This window comes from Mus caroli, unplaced genomic scaffold (genome assembly GCF_900094665.2).
Source record: "Mus caroli unplaced genomic scaffold, CAROLI_EIJ_v1.1 scaffold_12812_U1_1, whole genome shotgun sequence".
Lineage (NCBI taxonomy): Eukaryota > Metazoa > Chordata > Mammalia > Rodentia > Muridae > Mus > Mus caroli.
Window position 1 is genome coordinate 5006 of NW_018390174.1, and position 8415 is coordinate 13420.

General features: G+C 40.3%; 1 pseudogene; it reads right to left on the reverse strand.

Annotated features, from left to right (window-relative positions):
• Positions 1–6871, reverse strand: part of LOC110288517 — an 8702-nt pseudogene extending 1831 nt beyond the window's left edge.
• Positions 6872–8415: the final 1544 nt, after the last annotated feature.

Consider the following 8415-nt stretch of genomic DNA (forward strand, 5'->3'; position numbering starts at 1 on the left):
CATCTCTAGGATTTAATGTTACTATTTGTCTAAATGTAAAGAGCCATCAGACCTTTTATCCCTTTGCTTACATTCATGCTGTTCCNCTTCATTATGGGTTGTTTCTCATGGTCAGAGACACCTGAGAGGGTATGAACATTGATTACATGGCTCAGTTTTACGTATTCTTTTTCTATAAAATGTTGTTCCCGTACTTTAAGAAAAGTGGAGGAATTCAGAGCTTTAACGCACTAAGTGTATTCCATATTTTACTGTACTGTGTCTCATAGTATATTTGCAAAGTGAACCAGGAGAAATAGGAGCATTTCCACATCCCTAGGACTCAAGAGCCTTTTCTCCAGAATGAGGTTGCTGATGTATTGCCAACAAACTTGGAAATGTAATGAACTGTTAACTTGTATTATGTTTAAAAAGTCTACTCTATAACTACAACCCACTATATATCTTCTAATAGTTATAGGAGACAGAAGGAAAGAGAGAGAGAAAGACATAGTTTTTTTGGGATATTTGTTTGGTATACATGGTGTGTATCCATTATAAAATATTATATACTTATGAAAGGAAGTCCAATACATAAAATGTTGAAGTTCGCATTCACAAGGTTTGACTCAGTATTTTCATAGACATGTGAAATATGGATTAAGGTTACTTCAAAACCTCCTACTCACCTCCCAAATGCTGCCCTTCTAACTAAACTTAGCACTGACACTGCTAATAAATGAGTACAACCAGCTTAAATATAGACTATTTGCTTCTTAGAAGCTTTAGGACACATATTGATCAACTATGCAATTTGTGTAGCTTTTCCAAAGTAAGCAGAAACAGACTGGCAGTTGTACTATGGAGCATGAATAGGGCTATGTTTCAAATGGGGATACACGCTAAGGCATTGTTTCCCTGTCCTCTTTCTTAAAGGAAGGCCTTGCAAAAAATCAGATACAGGATTTTAAAGAGGATGGTTTTGTTGGAATGTAACAATCATCAATACACTTAAAGCTGTGCTAATTTACACAGCTCCTTTTCTTATCAATTTTCAGCACACATTAACATATCTTTAGAGGCAGATTTGTATGAGCTTGCACATGAAAATTACCTTCTGTGTCTTCTAGAACTTTGACAATATTCTTCAATATTTTGGGCTTCCCAATTAAAGCCTAAAACAGAAAATGTATGCCTTGAAATTTAGCAAAATGTAAGTTACTATCTTCAGTGAACCTTATAGCCATGCATGATTTATTCACCAAATCCTTCCTTCATTTTTATTGAAACTACAGAAGTGCACCAAAAGAAAAACTGTTTTCTTGAATTTTAAAACAGGATAAGGTATTCACAAATTTACCTATAGCGTTGAGGTTCCTGTAGGTTTCCAGCATGACATCTTTGTAGAGCTTCTTCTGAGAAGGATCCAGCAAAGCCCACTCCTCTTGAGTGAAGTTCACATGCACGTCCTCATAAGTCACTGCATTCTAGAGCATCCCATAAANGTGTACAAAAGAAAGCACAATAGACACATCGGGCATCTATTTTTCATAGGCAAAGTGTTCATATAATTCTGAGGCTTATCATACTTATTTACTCACACCCAAGTTCTACTGTAACTACCAAGTCATATCAGAAGGAATCTTAATAATAAGGATTGCACCTGTAATTTCTTTTGTTTTTTTTTTACGAGTTATGTATTTCATATATGTGAGTACACTGTTGTTATCTTCAGACACTCAAGATGAGGGCATTGGATCCGTATTACAGGTGGTTGTGAACTACCATGTGGTTGCTGGGAATTAAACTCAGGTCATCTGCAAGAACAATCAGTGTTCTTAAGCGCTGAGGCATCTCTCTAGACCTGTCACCCCTATGAACTCTCATCCCATTGAATAGGATGTAGTCTTTTTAAAAAATGTCAATTACACATATAAAGAGAAACACTCTACAAGAACAATAGAGTTTGGAACACACCAAAGAAATTGTATTGATATTAACAATTACTACATATAAAAATCAATAAGCATGAGGGGTCTACTGGCTTATGCCTTTAACAATGCAGTCAGAGCCAGGCATGGTGGCTCATGCTTTTAATCTCAGCACTTGGGTGGCAGAGGCAGGCGAATTTCTGAGTTAGAGGCAAGCCTGGTCTACAGAGGGACTTCCAGGACAGCCGGGGCTACACAGGAAAATCCTGTTTAGAAAAACCAAACTAGACCAAACGAAAACAAAACAATGCAGTCAGGAGACATAGGCAGAAGACACTCAACAGGATGTCACTGTGATGTATACAATGAGTTCTAGGACAGCCAAAGATACATAGGAAGACCCTGTATCTCCTGCCATAATTAACCAACCAAACCAGAAACACAGAATGAACTTATGTGCTTTTATTTAAGTTCTTATTTAAAAAACAAGATTTTATTTATTTATTTTATGTATATGTTACTGTAGCTTTCTCCAGTCACATCAGAAGACGGCATCATATTCCATTACAGATGGTTGTGAGCCGCCATGTGGTTGCTGGGAATTGAACTCAGGATCTTTGGAAGAGCAGTCAGTGCTCTTAACTGCTGAGCCCTCTCTCCAGCCCTTTACTTAAATTATTTTGAGAGTGATACATACAATACAGTTCAGTATTCATCTTCCAGAACCTGAGGTACACCAGTTCACACTATATCATTAATAAGATATTACCAAAAGGGAATATATGGTTCAGCAGTTCCATTTGGACATAAGAAAATATTGCCCGAGTTCCTGGGTGCCTGGTTACCCATGGTCCCAGGAACTGCAGGTGTTGAGGCACATGTTTCTTGCTCCTCACTTCTAATCCTATGATCCTGGAAGCGTTAGAGCACTTGGGAGTGGTGCTTCCTCTGGGTGTTGTGGGACAGGCTGCGGAATTTACACCTAATGTCCACTCATGGCACCAGTCCAAAGAGGAAGCAAGTTGATCGATTCTTATCTCCTTGTACAAAGCTCAAGTCCATTTGGATCAATGCCTGCCACATAAAACCAGATACACTGAAACTAATAGAAGAGAAAGTGGGGGGAGAGCCTCAAACACATGGGCACAGGGAAAAATTTCCTGAACAGAACACCAATGGTTTATGCTCTGTCTTAGTCAGGGTTTCTATTCCTGCACAAACATCATGAGCAAGAAATAGTTGGGGAGGAAAGGGTTTATTTGGATCACACTTCCATACTGCTGTTCATCACCAAGGAAGTCAGGACTGGAACTCAAGCAGGTCAGGAAGCAGGAGCTAATGCAGAGGCCATGGAGAGATGTTCCTTACTGGCTTGCTTCCCCTGGCTTACTCAGACTGCTCTCTTATAGATTCTAAGCCTACCAGCCCAGGGATGGTCCCACCCACAAGGGGCCTTTTCCCCTTGATCACTAATTGGGAAAATGCCTTACAGTTGGATCTCATGGAGGCATTTCCTCAACTGAAGCTCCTTTTTTCTGTGATAACTCCAGCTGTGTCAAGTTGACAAAAAATTAGCCAGTACATGCTCTAAGACCAAGAATTGACAAATGCGACCTCAGAAAAAATGCAAAGCTTCTGTAAGGCAAAGGACAGAGCCAATAGGACAAAATGGCAAACAACAGATTGGGAAAAGATTTTTACCAACCCTACATCTGCTAGAGGGCTTATATTCAATATATATAAAGAACTTAAGAAGTTAGACACCAGAGAACCAAATACCCCTATTAAAAATAGAGTCCAGAGCTAAACAAGGAATTCTCAACTGAGGAATAGTCAATGGCTTAGAAGCACCTAAAGAAATAGTCAACATCCTTAGTCATCATGGAAATGCAAATCCGGGGCCTAGCAAACACAGAAGTGGATGCTCACAGTCAGCAAGTGGATGCTCACAGACAGCTATTGGATGGATCACAGGGCCCCCAATGAAGGAGCTAGAGAAAGTACCCAAGGAGCTAAAGGGATCTGCAACCCTATAGGTAGAACAACAATATGAACTAACCAGTACCCCGGAGCTCTTGACTCTAGCTGCATATGTATCAAAAGATGGCCTAGTCGGATATCAGTGGAAAGAGAGGCCCATTGGACTTGCAAACTTTATATGCCCCAGTACAGGGGAACGCCAGGGACAAAAAGTGGGAGTGGGTGGGTAGTTATGGGGGACTTTTGGGATAGCATTGGAAATGTAAATGAGGAAAATACCTAATAAAAAGGAAATGCAAATCAAAACAACACTGAGATTCTACCTCACACCAGTCAGAATGGCTAAGATCAAAATTTTAAGTGACAGCAGATGCTGGTGAGGATTTGGCAAAAGAGGAATACTCCTCCATTGTTGGTGGGATTGCAAACTGGCACAACCACTCTGGAAGTCAGTCTCGAGTTTCTTCAGAAAAATTGGACATAGTACTACCTGAGAATCCAGCTATACCATTTCTGTGCATATACCCAAAAGATGCTCCAACAAATAACAAGGACACATGTTCCATTATGTTCATAGCAGCCTTATTTATAATAGCCAGAAGCTGCAAAGAACTCAGATGTCCTTCAACAGAGGAGTGGATATAGAAAATGTGGTACATTTACACAATGGAGTACTACTCAGCTATTAAAAACAATGACTTCATGAAATTCTTGGAAAATTGACGGAAATAGACAATATCATTCTGAATGAGGTAACCCAGTCAAAAAGGACACACATGGTATGCACTCAATGATAAGTAGATATTAGCTCAAATAGTCAGAATAACCAAGGTAAAATTAACAGACCATATGAAGGGTAAGAAGAAGGAAGGCCAAAATGTGGATGTTTCAGTCCCTGTAGAAGGGGGAAGAAAATACTCATGGGAGGGAAAGTGTGGCAGGACTTGGGAAGAGAGGAGTGGAAGGGAGGAAAAGGAGGACAGGACAAAGTATGGGAGGAGAGAGGGATGATTTACACAGGATCAGGAATTTGAACACAGGTGTGTAGCAATAGGGAAGGGAGATCTGGGTGTAGCTACCAGTAAGTCCAAGATGCTATGAGAGCAAAAGGCTCCCAGGACCTACCAGGGATGAGATTAGTTGAAATGCCCAACAAAGGAGGGGAGAATCATTAGAGAACATATCCAGAGATTAGGCAAGGCCCCCAGTTGGAGGCTGGGGCCACCAACACATCTTCAAATTCCTAACCCAGAATGTCCTGTCTAAAGGAAAGAAGGGGACAAACTATGGAGCAGAGTCTGAGGGAAAGACGATCCAGAGACTGCCTCACTTGGGAATCCAGCCCCTGTACAGACACCATCCAGAGACTGCCCCACTTTGGAATCCAGCCCCTATACAGACACCATATAGAGACTGCCCTACTTGGTAAACCATCCCCTATATAGGCACCAAACCCAGACACTACTGTGCATGTCAAGAAATGCTTGCTGACAGNAGCCTATTATACCTGTCTCCTTAGAGGCAATGCCAGAGCCTGACAAATACAGAGGCAGATGATCACAGCCATCCACTGTAATGAGCACACGGACCCCAACGGAGGTGTTAGAGAAAGGATTGAAACAGTTGAAGGGGTTTGCAACCCCATAGGAAGAACAACAATATCAACCAAGCAGATACCTCAGAACTCCTAGGAACTAAACCACCAAACAAAGAGTACACATGTTGGGACCCATGGCTCCAGCCCTATCTGGAGCAGAGGATGGAATTGTCTGGCATCAATAGGAGGAGAAGCCGTTGGTCCTGTGAAGGCTCCATGCCCCAGTGTAGTGGAATGCCAGAGCAGTGAGATGGGAGTGGGTTGGTGGGAGGGATAGTATCCTCATAGAAGCAGGAGGAGGGAGTATGGGAAAAGTGGTTCCAGAGGGGAAATGGGGAAAGGGTTTAACATTTGCAATGTTTTATGTATTTAAAATACACAAAATATCCAATTAAAAAAACCCAAAACCTCCTTCCATTATTTGGGAATCTTATGATAGAAACCCAACTTCAAATATAAAAGCAAAAACCATGAGCAAACATTTTTCCTGGCTTGCTCTCTTGCTCATCCAGGCCAGGCCTACTCACTTAGCGATTCTTCCACACTTAGTGGATGAGCCTTCATTAGTCAAGAGTCAGTTACCACAATCTCTCACCAAGTTAGCAAACAACCATTCTGACTGTGTACCACCTCAACTGTAGTTCTCTCAAATGATTGTACGTTCTGAAATGCTGACAAATTAAGTAACTTAGGAGACAGAGAAGATAATATATGAAAAAAATTTAAGAACCTCCATACCAAATCAGTCACTGAATGATTAAAAATCCAAACATTGAAGACTACAAGGACTGGAAAACACAGATTTTCCAAGAGAGGAGGAGAGGCAACCTTTTCAGGTCAAGAAGAGAAAGCTAACACTGTTTCTCCACAGGAAGTTCCCAAACCAGCAAAAACTCAAGGAACTGATAGTAAATATCAGAAGAAGAAGAAAAGAGGTGAAGGTTTATTATTTCCTAGACAAACAACAGCATAGTTAGATTCTAATTAATGAATCATACAACATAGATGGCAGCACTGGAAAAAGGAAACACAAACAGGCCTGTGAATCTGTGGTCATTTAAATAAGAACTGCAAGATTATAATCAGAATGAAAATTACAAACTCAGTGGCCTGAACTCTTCCTGTTCATTCCTATTGTCTCCTTTGACAATAATGTGAGATGGATTGGGAATGGAGGCTAGTCCAAGCAACTGAAGAGATTAAGCATTCTGATATCATAAAATTATAAAAGTGTGTACTACATCTATGAAATAGAAACTCTAAAAAAATACAAAATCCCAGATTAAAAAACACTGTATGATTTCTATTATACACATAAGCTTGCTTGATTTGCTTACCTTGCATTATAAGATATTAGCACCTTTGAAGACACATCTGTCCCCATGTTCATGTGTATGATTTCATATGAGAGAGGATGTTTTCCATGTATGTGCGAGTGGCACACCAGAGAAGAGGGGGTCAGACCCCCTGGATCTGGAGTCCCAGGTAGTAAACATGGGTGGTGGTATCTGAACTCAGATCACCCCAAGCAAAATGCTTCCTGAGTGACCCGCCCAGGTCACAGAGTCTTTTCACGGAATAAAAGAAAAGACTTACATAGATTAATAAGAACAAAAATTTAAATTAATAAAGAAGTGAATAAATTAGTGCAGAGAACCTGAAGCTCAGTGTTTAGATGTGAGTTATAAGATCAGGGTAGAGGCTCATGGACCATCCCTAGTAACTGTTATCTGAGAGCCAATAATCATGGTTTTCCCTAGTGCTCTGTCTTCTACTGCCATTATACATACCTGCTGTGTGTAGAGAAAAAGCCAAAAAAAAAAAAAAATCTGTATTAGTAAAGGTTTTCTACTTGAACAGAACTGATAGTATGGATCTCTCTATGTATGTAGAAAGTGGGTATATATAAGAATGGCTCACAGAATGTGGTCCAACTAGAAACCAATAACTATATACCAATGGAAAGTTGAAGGACACAGTAGTGCCTGAATGTTTCAACTGTCCTTCCCCACATACCATAACTCCAAAGATGGAACCTCTAATGCTAGAAAAATCAACTAACTGATCTCTCTTGCCAGAGTATGGCAAGAAGAAAAAGAGAGGAGTGAGCATCTTCAATATTCTTTATAAATGTAGGCTGCCACCAGAAGCTGTAGGCTAGATTAAAGACTGATTTTGTCCATTCAAAAGCTCCAGAATAAAGAAGGGTTCTCCCTAGCCGGGCATGGTGGTGCATACCTTTAATCCCAGCAGTTGGGAGGCAGAGGCAGGTGGATTTCTGAGTTCGAGGCCAACCTGGTCTAAAGAGTGAGTTCCAGGACAGCCAGGGCTACACAGAGAAACCCTGTCAAGAAAAAACAAAAACAAACAAACAAAAACCACTTTCCCAATGCCCACCTGTTTCAGTGTTAGCTAACTCAACTTGTTTTAATACAGTAATGTGAACTACTTGAAGTAATGTCAATTACAGTTGACAATAAGTTCAGTTCTTTATCCAGATTCATGACTGCCTTTTCTGCAGCCAGAGTAATGGCCAGTCAAGGTGATTATCGACCAGGTCAAATTGATTACCTCACTTCTCATTGCTAAGGTCAAGTACTGCCAAACCAGGGAAACTTTCCCCTTCAAAGCCCAGAAGAGATACAGCACTGTCTTCCCATCATGTGGTCTTAGGGACAGGACCAGATGTTCAAAGCAATTATCAATTACATAGCTTGAGCCAGCCTGGGCATCAAGAGACATGGTCCTAAACTGACCTTGTAAAAATTGAAAATAAATTCTTATACCTGGGAAACACCACAGAATTTCAAATAGTAAGAGATCAGAGCAGTGCTGAATTGACAGAAATTACATTGAAAAAGAACCAGTAATTGATTTTTTTTTTTTTTTTTTTTTTTTTTTTTTTTTTTTTTTTGAAGACAGGGTTTC